Consider the following 13,007-nt stretch of genomic DNA (forward strand, 5'->3'; position numbering starts at 1 on the left):
TATTTAGTTGTATATTTTGTAAAGTTCTATGTGGAAAGCACACAAGTTACTCTGAAATAACTAAAATAATGTCACAAGCACTCATGAAAACATAGCAAATAAAATTCTTAAGTGCAATATGCAATGGATAGTTATAATTGATAATGTACAATAGGGTATACTTACTGTATTATTTATTACAAATAAAAGATTTTTGTCCTCCCATTAAAAATTTACATTCTATGAGAAAGTAGTGTCACAAAAAGTAAGCCCAAGAATAAATTATGAGCCAAATAAGTGATGGCCCAACTAAGTATATACACAACTTTACTTTGAGGAAACTATTCAGAAATATTCCTCATATCCCCCAATACTAGTCACCAAGTCTTCCTTTTCAATTGGTACAAAATTCATAATTGTCACAATTGCAAGTATCCCTTTGACAGAGCCAAGAAACTAGATGTCATTTGATCATCTGCACAGTCAGCTTAAAAAAAAATGCCATTTATCTCATGGGAGAAACAAAGTAGATGATTTGGTACCTTCTGACCATATAATGGGTTATCAGATTAATGTTACTTCTGAAACACATAAAGCAAACCAGGATAGAAAGTAGATAAGGAAAAAGATGGTTCCCAGAGGATATGAGGGCACAGATCAGAAAGAGGAGGGTCAGCTAAGAACTCTTTAACCCTTAAAATGGTGCCAAGTCTAAGGGAGGGCATTGCCCTTCTAATGATGATAACAAGGGCTAATATTTTAACACTCTGTTTTTTAAACAGTTGTCTCGGGGACTGCTGCCATCACATGCATAGACACTGTTGTCAAATGAATTAATTTTTACAAGTATGTATCCAAGCTTTGAACAGATATGTACTTTAGTAATTAACCATATATTGAGCCAAGGAAACTAAATCAAAATACAATATTTCATAGTAGAATTCTTAGACAACTTCAATTCTCAAATATGATTTATTACCAAGAATATCCGGAGCAATTCTTGATGATAAAATTATTTCAAAAAAAAATTCCCAAATATTTGCTCTTTTTTGCCTTCTTTCTATGAAAACAGGAAGAGGGCATGTAAGATTCTCTGCAGCTCAAGACTCTGGGGCTACACAACTACAGGGAGGGAAAAAAGGGAATCAGAGTGCAGGAAAGGAAGATACAGTCAGGGTAAGGATGCATCAAAAAAAGAAGCAAAGTTCTGGGGCATAACCACCAAGAGAAAAGGTTAAGGCCAGTTTCATGAGTCCATAACATGTGTGGTGCACAGTTTCCTGTGCTTAGAAGGGCTCTACACTTGGCTTAATTTTCTACTGCCACCTTTGTGAAATTATTAATAATTTCTAATAAGGGGTCTATATTAGATTTTACACTGGGCCTCATTCCCAGAATAGGCTGACAAAAAATGCATTTCCTTTGGAAAAGGAACAGACAAGTTGGAGAAGGGGAGTCTGAAGACCACCCTAGTAAGAGGTCTGGAAGCAACAGCAGGAAGCTTTCAGGAAAAGGGAGGAGGCTGTTTAGACACTAGGAAACAAAAGCAATGGGAGGATTGACTTGTAGGACTTCCTGAAAACAACTATTATAAAAGTCATAATTAGATAAGTACTAGGGTTATGAATGGGTGATGAGATAGTTACTGATTTTTCTCAAAAAGAAAAAAGTAAGAGAGTCATATAAAATATATCATTTCAAAAATATGAAAGATCTAATACTTTGCAGAAGCTACAAAGTAAAATTAATTATTAGAAACACCATCAATATCAGCAAATAATGTTTTGTCAAATATAAAATATATATATAGTTACTTGATCAGTTTATGACATTTAAAATCCTGAGTAAAGTTCCAAAAAGGTAACGTCTAATTCAAAATTTTAATGGAGTCATGAGGCAGAGCCTTTAGTTTTGTTTTGACTTTACATAAACAAAACATAACTGTAAAATTTCACTCAATTCTTTGCACACAGAATTCCTATATACACTCTACATTTATATTTGCTTTTTGTTCCTACTAAGCTCTCATGAAATCCTATAAAGCATCATCTCATAAAACAGCAGCAGTTGCAGTATGTATCATGTCCATAAAAATATTTCTATATAAATGTTAAAATCATCTACTTTGAATACTACTCCTATTAACTTGGATTTATGGAGAACAAAAAGTAGATTAATACAAAGCAAAATTATGTATATGAACAACCTTTTTTCTTTAAATGAACCCTTTGCAACCTCAACAATTTTAAGATAGAAATTATCTCAAGCATCTTTACTGACTACAATGCCATGAAATTAGAAATCAACAACAGAGAAACAAAGGAGAAAAAAATGAAAGCATAGAGATTAAACAATATGCTATTAAAAAACCAATGGGTCAATTAGCAAATCAAAGTTGAAATTAAAAAATACCCTGAGACAAATGAAAATGAAAGCATAACCACATAAAATTTATGGGACACAGCAAAGGCAGTGCTAAGAGGGAAATTTATAGCAATACAGGCCTTCCTTAAAAAAGATTAATAATCCCAAATAAACAATCTAACCCACCAGCTGAAAGAAATAGAAAAAGAAGAACAAAAAAACCCAAAAGGCAGCAGAAGGAAGGAAATTATAAAGATCAGGGAGGAAATAAATAATATAGAGATTTAAAAAACCACAGAAAAAATCAATCAAACCAAAAGCTGGTTTTTGAAAAAGTAAATAAAATCAACAAAACTCTGGCCAAACTCACAAAGAAGAAAAAAGAGAGAGCACAAAAACCAAAATAAGAAAGGAAAATGGAGAAATTTCAACAAATAAAATAGAAATAGAGAATATCATATGAGAATATTATGAAAAAACTGTATGGAACCAAACTGGATAACCTAGAGGAGATGGACAAGTCTCTGGAAACATACTGTCCACCAAGACTGAATCAAGAAAAAACTGACCACTTGAACAAACCGATCAATAGAAATGAAATAGAAATAGCAATAAAAAACCTCCCTACAAATAAAAATCCAGGACTGGACAGCTTCACTGGGGAATTCTACCAAACATACAAAGAAGAACTCATACCAGTCCTTCTCAAACTCTTCCAGAAGATTGAAAAGAAGGGAATACTTCCAAACTCATTCTATGAAGCCACCATCACCCTGACATCAAAACCAGGCAAAGACACTACCAAAAAAGAGAATTGTGGGCCAATATCACTGATGAACATAGATGCCAAAATCCTTACCAAAATATTAGCAAATAGAATCCAACAACACATAAAGAAGATTATACATCATGACCAAGTGGGGTTCATCCCAGGGACACAAGGATGGTTCAACATATGCAAATCAATCAATGTAATACATCACATCAACAAGAGAAAGGACAAAAACCACATGATCATCTCAATTGATGCAGAAAAAGCATTTGATAAAATTCAACACCCATTTATGATACAAATTCTCACCAAAGTGGGCATAGAGGGAACATATATCAACATAATAAAAGCTATATATGACAAACCTACAGCCAGCATAGTACTCAACAGTGAGAAACTCAAAAGCTTCCCACTAAAATCTGGGACAAGACAAGGATGCCCACTATCGCCACTCCTATTCAACATAGTCTTGGAAGTCCTAGCCACAGCAATCAGGCAAGAGAGAGAAATAAAAGGGATCCAAATTGGAAAAGAAAACGTAAAAGTGTCACTATATGCAGATGACATGATACTATATATAGAAAACCCTTAAAAAACTACAGAAACTACTAGAAATAATCAAAGAATTCAGCAAGGTAGCAGGTTACAAGATTAACATTCAAACCTGAGTTTCATTTCTTTACACTAATGAAGAATCAACAGGAAAAGAAAGTAAAGAAACAATCCCCTTTAAAATAGCACCCAAAGTAACAAAATACCTAGGAAAAAATCTAACCAAGGAGGTGAAAGAATTATACACAGAAAACTACAAACTGTTGATGAAGGAAATTAAAGAAGACTTTAAAAAATGGAAAGATATCCCATGCTCTTGGATTGGAAGAATCAATATTGTTAAAATGGTCACACTGCCCAAGGCAACCTATAGATTTAATGCAATCCCTATCAAATTACCCAGGACATATTTCACAGAACTAGAACAAATCATAATAAAATTTATATGGAACCATCAAAGACCTAGAATTGCCAGAGCATTACTTAAGAAAAAGAAAGAGGGTGGAGGAATAACTCTCCCATACTTCAGACAATACTGTAGAGCTACAGTCATCAAGACAGCATGGTATTAGTACAAAAACAGACATATAGACCAATGGAACAGAATAGAGAGCCCAGAAATGAACCCATAAACTTTTGGTCAACTAATCTTTGACAAAGGAGGCAAGAATATACGATGGAATAAAGACAGTCTCTTCAGCAAATGGTGTTGGGAAAACTGGACAGCAGCATGCAAAGCAATGAAGCTAGAACCCTCCCTTACACCATACACAAAAATAAACTCAAAATGGATCAAAGACTTAAACATAAGACAAGATACAATAAACCTTCTAAAAGAAAATATAGGCAATACATTATCTGACATACATCTCAAAAATGTTCTCCTACAACAGTCCACTCAAGCAATAGAAATAAAAGCAAGAATAAACAAATGGGACCTAATGAAAATTACAAGCTTCTGCACAGTGAAGGAAACCATAAGTAAAACAAAAAGACAACTTATGGAATGGGAGAAAATTTTTGCAAATGAAACCAACAAAGGCTTGATCTCCAGAATATATAAGCAGCTCATACAACTTAATAAGAAAGAAAAAAAAAATCCAATCCAAAAGTGGGCAGAAGACCTAAACAAGCAATTCTCCAAGGAAGACATATAAATGATCAAAAGGCACAGGAAAGAATGCTCAATATCACTAATTATCAGAGAATTGCAAATCAAAACTACAATGAGGTATCTCCTCACACCAGTCAGAATGGCCATGATTCAAAAGTCCACAAATGACAAATGCTGGAGAGGATGTGGAGAAAAGGGAACCGTCCTACACTGCTGGTGGGAATGCAGTTTGGTGCAGCCACTGTGGAAAACAGTATGGAGATTCCTCAAAAGACTAAAATAGACTTACCATATGACCCAGGAATTCCACTCCTGGGCATATATCCAGAAGGAACCCTACTTCAAAATGACATCTGCACCCCAATGATCATAGGAACACTACTTACAATAGCCAAGACATGGAAACAGCCTAAATGTCCATCAACAGATGACTGGATAAAGAAGATGAGGTATATTCATAGAATGGAATACTATTCAGCCATAAAAACTGACAACATAATGCCATTTGCAGCAACGTGGATGCTCCTGGAGAATGTCATTCTAAGTGAAGTAAGCCAGAAAGAGAAAGACAAATACCATATGAGATCGCTCTTATGTGGAATCTAAAACAAAACAAACAAACAAGCAAACAAAGCATAAATACAGAACAGAAATAGACTCACAGACATAGAATACAAACTTGTGGTTGCCAAGGGGGCGGGGGGTGGGAAGAGATAGACTGGGATTTCAAAATTGTAGAATAAACAATATTATACTGTATAGCACAGGGAAATATATACAAGATCTTACGGTAGCTCACAGAGAAAAAAATGTGACACTGAATATATATATGTTCATGTATAACTGAAAAATTGTGCACTACGCTGGAATTTGACACAACATTGTAAAATGATTATAAATCAATAAAAAATGTTAAAAAAATAAAAATAAAGAAGCTCAGTTTCAAAAAAAAATGATACTGTATCAAGGCCTAACAACCCACCGGCATTTATGTAGGTTTACATGGGTTAACTTTCATATATATATATTTTATGGAAGTGTAGTCAATTTACAATGTTGTGTCAATTTCTAGTGTATAGCACAATGCTTCAGTCATACATGAAAATACATATAGTTGTTTTCATTTTTTTTACCGTGTGTTACTACAAGATAATTAATATAGATCCCTGTGCTATACCATATAATCATGCTTATCTATTTTATATATATTAATTAGTATCTGCAAATCTCAAGTTCCTAATTTATCCCTTCCCACCCCCTTGGTATGGTAACCATACACTGGTTTTCTACGTCTGTGAGTCTGTTTCTGTTTTGTAAGTAAGTTCATTTGTCTTGTTTTTTTGTTTTTTGGTTTTTTTAGATTCCACATATAAGTGGTATCATATGGTATTTTTCTTTCTCTTTCTGGCTTACTTCACTTAGAATGACGATCTCCAGGTCCATCCATGTTGCTGCAAATGACATTATTTACCCTTAATATAAAAATTCTACAGAAGACATAATCAGTTCTCTTATCCTTAATTCCAGTCCACAATATATGGCACAGCTTGCCAAGCAGTAGAAAGAAGACAGAAAGTCCAGGAATTGTTTGTTCATACCCTGAACAAAACACAATTAATAATGGAAGGTTGAGTAAATATTTTCCTCACTAAAAATGTTTACTGGATGGATCGCTGGATGAATGGATGAAGCAATGAGTCTCCTTGAAGGGCACAGGTTCTGGAGACCAACACACACAAGACTCATACCTTGAATATTCTCAGTTATGCCCATTTGACTTTGGGAATTTACTCATCATCTCCAAGTCTTAGATTTCATACCTATAAAACAGCACTTATAACTTCTTTTTAAAGAGCATTATTATAAGAAATAAAATTATCTGGAAAATAAATACTGAATAAAAAACAAATCTGTACTAGTTTACCGCAGGCAAATTACCAAAAATATAAATTTTTAAGTAACAGACTTTATTTTTTAGAGCAGTTTTAAGTTCAGAGCAATACTAAGCAGAAAGTATAGAGATTTCCCATTCACTCCTTTAATTCAATCATTCATAACCTTTCCCATTATCAACAGCCCCCACCAAAGTGGTACAGTTACTACAGTTGATGAACTTATATTGACACATCATTATAATCCAAAGTCCATAGTTTACATTGGCATTCGCCCTCAGTAGTGGACATTCTAAGGGCTTGGACAAATGTATTATGACATGAATCCATCATTATAGAATCATATGGAATAGTTTCACTGCCTTAAAAATCCTGTGCTCGACCTATTCAACTCTCACTCTCCCCTAAGCCCTAGCAGCCACTAAACTATTTACTGTCTCTTTAGTTTTGTCTGTTTCAGAATGTCATACAGCTACAAACATACAGTAGATAAACTTTTCAGATTGGTTTCTTTCACTCAGTAATATACATTTAAGTTTCATCCATGTCTTTTCATGGCTTGATAGCTCTCTTTTTTTTTTTTAACACTTAATAATATTCCATTGCCTAGGTGTACCACAATTTATCCATTCATCTAACTGAAGGACAGCTTGGTTGCTTCCAAGTTTTGGCAATTATGAATAAGACTGCTATAAAAATCCATGTACAGTTTTTTGTGTGGACAAAAGTTTTTAATTCTTTTGGGTAAATACCAAGGAGTGTATAATGATTAATTGTAACTGTCAACTTGAATGGGTTACAAGATGTCCAGATAGCTAGTAAAACATTATTTCTGAATGGGTCTGTAAGGGTGTCTCTGGAGGAGATTAACATTTGAATCTGTAGACTAAGGAAAGAAGATCCCTTTCACCAATGTCAGAGACATCATATAATCTCTTGAGGGGCTGAACAGATCAAAAAGGTGAAGAAAGGGTAAATTCTCTCTGCTGGAGCTGAAACACCCATCTCTTGCCATCAGTCATCAGAGTTCTGGTTCTCAGGCCTTTGGACTTGGGAGGAATTACACCACCAGTTTTCCTGATTCTCCAGCTTGCAGACTGTAGCTCTTGGATCTTCTTGGCCTTCAAAACATTTTAGCCAACTCCAATCATAAATTTCCCCTTATATGTCTATGTCTGTATCTATATCTATCTTCTATTGGTTATTTTTCACTTTAGAACACTAATACACAGTGCAATTGCTCAATCACATTTTGAGTATGTTTTGTTTTCTAAGAAACTACCAAACTGCCTTCCAAAGTGGTTATGCCATTTTTTAAGTCTCACCAGCAATGAATGGAGAGTTCTTATTGCTCCACATCCTTGCCAGCATTTGGTGTTGTCAGTGTTTCGGATTTTTGCCCTTCTGATAGGTGTGTAGTGGTATCTCACTGTTATTTTAATTTCCATTTCCCCGAGGACATGTGACGTGGAACACTTTGTCATGTGCTTATTTGTTGTCCAAATATCTTTAATGAGGTGTCTGTGAAGGTCTTTGATCAGTTTTTAATCAAGTTGTTTGTTACTGTTGAGTTTAAAGAGCTCTTTATGTATTTGAGATAACAGTCCCTTATTAGATGTGTCTTTTGCAAATATTTTCTCTCAGTCTGTGGCTTTTCTTCTCATTCTCTTAATATTATAATTTACATGGCAGAAGTTTTTGATTTTAATGAAGTCCACATTATCCTTTTTTTATGAATTGTGCCTTTGCTGTTGGATCTAAAATGTCATTGTCATACAGAAAGTCATCTAGGTTTTCTCCTATGTTATCTTCTATGAGTTTATAGTTCTGAATTTTGCATTTAGGTTTGTGATTCATTCTGAGTTAATTTTTGTGAAAGGTGTCTGTGTCTGTATTCATTTTTTGCACGTGAATGCCCAGTCATTTCTGTACCATTTGTTGTAAAGACTATCTTTGCTTTATGGCATTGCCTTTGCTCCTTTGTCAAAGATCAACTGATTATATTTATATGGGCCTATCTCTGGGTTCCCTATTCTGTCCATCAATCTATTTGTCCATTCTTTTGCCAATATCACACTGTCTTGGTTACTGTAGCTTTATAGTAAGTCATGATGTTGGTAGTGTCAGTCCTCCAGAAGTGGAATTTTATTTTTAAATAAAACTAAATAGGGGTATTTAAAAACTAGACCTAATCCCAATTTGGTGTGTGGAGAAATGTAATATAAAGAGAGAAGTAGAATATTCAAGAAAAGTAGTCTCATTTTAGGTGCATATTCAAACTACTTTGAAATAAGTAAAAACTGGGATATTTTAGATATAAGTATACAAATTTTATATGATTCTACTTAAATACATTATCAGAAGGAACGACATTGTCTTCCCATGTAAAAAAAAAAGAGTAATATTTGATCTTATCTCTATCACAAGAATATTATGGTAAAAGAAGATAAAACATGCTTGAAAGTACTTTGAGTACATGTGTTTGTGTATATAAGTCCCTCTTCCTCCTGAGGGGCTATGATATTATTTTGATTATTTCTTCAAGTGGTGTTATACAACAGGATCTCTCAACCACTTCATTATCACTCTACTAATGTCATGGTTGGAAATTACTCCTTATGTCTGGTGCTACAGCAGTAAAGATTGAATAGCTCACATAATTCAAAATCATGAATTTCAATATTTTATTTTGGACTCTATCCTTGTGCAGAAACTTAAATGAATGGCACCCAAAATAACTGCTTTTACCCAGTAGGGTCAAATTATTCTCCTTGTAGCATTATCTTAAATACACTTAAATTCAAGACAATAAATTAGTTAAAGAATTAACTAAATCACTTTTCCCCCCTTTCATCATTTATCCAATTAAGGTCATGCATCATTTTTAAAAATCATACTTCAGAAGTTTTATGAACACATTTGACCATGTCACACTCAGATTTTTTGCCAAAGTTGAACCACACCCAAAATTTAAGCATGGAAGCAGAGAACATTAATGATTGCTTTCGTAGATAATAATCAGACTCAGAAAAAGGGCATAGAGTAAAAGAATATAGCCTTCTTGATATTAAAATCAGGACAACCTGCCTTCCTCTCGGTTTGGACTCTTATGAGACCAGAAATTTTCCTTTTAAGATACAAGATGCTCTTAAGTGCTTTGCAATGGGGTATATTAAAATATTAATTCCCCAAATACAGAGAAAATAACTTGAATGAACACAAACATTAGCAATCTTTCTTTTATTTATAGCCTCTATAATCAGATAATCAGATCAGTGTCTCAACAGAACTGTACTGACCTTTTTTTTTGCACTGTCTTTGCTCCAGAAAATAGTATCCCCAGAAATCCCCTGGTATTATTTGCCATCATCTTAACATTGCAACGTCTACAGGTTAGAAATATTTGCATCTTTGATATACATCTCCATAGACTTGATAGCTTATTTCATTTGACATTCTAACATCATGTCTATGGATTTACGTTATAAAAATCTCATGAGCATGTCAATGATGTAAAACCCCATTACAGCGCAGGGGAATTAGTGACATTAGAAAAACACTGAAAAGTGACTAGACTGTCTCATTTATGGGAGCTTTGTTTCATTAAAATGGAAAACCTCTTGACTTAATTATTTAAATAAATTTATATGTGACTCCTTTTTTTAATATTATTACCACAAAAGAGAAACCTTAAAGAAACTAAGAAAATAGGTTGAACAAAAGAGTGGATACTTTCTGTTTCACTATTATAATTTGTTTCATGTAGTTAATGGCAATGCTACACAGGCCAGAAAAAGTGATGGGGAGGGAGAGGCCCCACTCACTTGTCACTTACTGTTCCAGTATACACAACTCTACAGCATGAGTACAGAAAGATCTGGCAGGAATTAAGTCAGGGTATTGAAAACTTAAGCCAAATACTATTTCTGGCACTAATAATTCAGAATTCACCAGGTTGATTTAAAAGCTGCCTGGGAATAAAACTCAACTATTTCAAATTTTATAGTAGATAAAAGCATCCTTTTGTTTATATTTTTATTCTATCTTTATTTTAATTTCATTTTGAGGTATGACATCCTGTCCCATCTCTTGGTTACACCATGAGACAAGTTATTTGGTGACAGCTACAGGAATAGCCTCCACTGCAGTTACTCTCATTCACAGTATGAAGGAAAATGAGTTGGATGCTTTTCAGTTAATAGGGCAGAAATACGAATCTTTCAGATGTCCCTAATTTGTATGCTTCTAGCCAAATCACTTTTATTTCCCTTACTGATATGGGTATTAATGTATAAGGTTCCCTAGAGCTTCTTGCTTTCATGCAAAGGAAGGCTGGGTGTTGTGTGAAAAATGGACTCTTTGAGTTTCCTTTTTGAATTTATGGAGTTTAGGAGTAGCATATAGTCATGTGTAGCTGGGATGACTGAGCACGGTGCACATTACCACATGTCTGCTCAGTGATTTAAAATTACCTCCTGGAGACTATTACTGATATTAGCTCAGTGACTTTATCAGATACTTTAATTATAAAATATATGTATCATGAAGACAGCAAACTTTTGTAAATTTCTAATTTTCTTAAATCAAAAAGAAAATTGGAAATGTGCAAAGACAAGCTCAGTTCTCTGTAGTTAGATGACAGATATGCTATTATGATAACAAATCATTGTTATTTGGGCCCTCCTAGTGGAAAGAGGCTAGCTTTTGTAGTCAGAAATGGCATGGAGCTGTGGTCTATATATTAGCTGAGGGATGTCAAACAATGGAGGGATAGTATCAATTTTCAGGATAATTTTGAGACTTAAATGAAATAGTGCATATATAATACCCAGCAGGGGCCTGACAGACATGAGCACATGGCTCTCCATTCATGGTATTTGCATTAACTTTTTTTCACAATAGTTCCAAAATAAACACATATTCTTTTTTTTTTTTTTACTTCTTTTTATTTTTGTGGGGGGAGGGAGGTAATTAGGCTTGTTTGTTTGTTTATTTTGGAGGAGGTACTGGGGATTGAACCCAGGACCTTGTGCATGTCAGGCATGCACTCTACCACTTGAGCTATATCCTCCTCCCAACACATATTCATTTTTGCTACTAGCAGTTTTCTCAATAAGGAAAAGAAAAGAAGCCTCCAACTTTAAAACATCCAAAACAACTAGAAACCTCAGTCCATCTCTATTGTGACTCAGAATTTGAGTAGGACTCAAGCACCAGTATCAATATTTTAGATGTATTTCAAAGGTTCATCTATTCTCCCTTGAGAGTGACATATTAATAAGAAAATTAATGGTATTTGGTTTGTTTATAAATGTTTATTTTATGAATTATTTGAAAAAAGGTTATAATTTTGGAGGACTGGGAACAAATGATAATATTCTTACCTAAGTCAATGGTCTCACTAAATACGTGTTACCTTGAAATGTATTAACAGAGTTAAGTGGTAAAGATAAGTGCATAATGTATAAAAAACAGGATAGAGAGAATGATTATACATGTTGTATTGACATATAGTATATATTATATATAATATACATAATATATATATTTACACACATACACATATATAGCAGGGGGAGAGAGAAAGAGAAAGTCTTCTAGTCATCATGAGGAACCTTTGAAATAAAGTTTGCAATTCAATTTGAAAGTGTTCTTTCTATGTAAATCAGGATAACCAAGATTATACAGCTGTAACCAACATTCCTCCATACCTCAGCGACTTAAAAAACAAAACGCCATCTCTTCTCACACCAAATTCCTATCATTTATAAACTGTGGGCTCTTCTCTGTGTTTTCAGTGTCCTCATTCTAAGAACCAGGCTGATGAAACAGCCCCTACCTACTTAAGAGCATTGCTGGTTTCAGCAGCAGGGAGAAGGAGATACTGCCTAGTGTCATAACAAAAAAATCAACCTGAGGTGACACTTGTACTTCAACCTATTGGACTGAACTGGTCTCACACACCAGACAAGGATGAGAGAGACAGGAGGTGAAATTCTGACACACTCCCAGAAGAAATGGACTATTTGGAAAATGGCACTAGTGACTATCGAGCTACTGAACCATAAACCAAGTTGTCACTGGCTCAAGGGCATCTAGAGCACCTGCACTCACTCAGCAGCCTGCAGAGAGTCTGGCACTTAGACGGGGCCCAGAAAAGAGTTACTGAGTGAAGAAGTGTATTGTTGGAGATGAAGCTGAATGGCAGTAGTTGTAACAGGCTATTTTCTTAGTAAACTTAAACTATCTATTGAGGAAAGGCTGAGATTTGCAGTCTATGGAATCAGATGAAATTAGCCTGCACTGCATGGCAACTTATAATCAATACCCTCTA

The 13,007-nt window shown here is 34.4% G+C and overlaps 1 non-coding gene across 1 annotated transcript; it reads right to left on the bottom strand.

Annotated features, from left to right (window-relative positions):
• Window positions 1-11,671: 11,671 nt before the first annotated feature.
• Window positions 11,672-11,745, bottom strand: TRNAV-GAC (transfer RNA valine (anticodon GAC)). Its single transcript has one exon. It is a non-coding gene; the product is annotated as a tRNA-Val (tRNA).
• Between the last annotated feature and the right edge of the window lie 1,262 nt (window positions 11,746-13,007).

This window comes from Camelus dromedarius, chromosome 28, assembly GCF_036321535.1.
Source record: "Camelus dromedarius isolate mCamDro1 chromosome 28, mCamDro1.pat, whole genome shotgun sequence".
NCBI lineage: Eukaryota > Metazoa > Chordata > Mammalia > Artiodactyla > Camelidae > Camelus > Camelus dromedarius.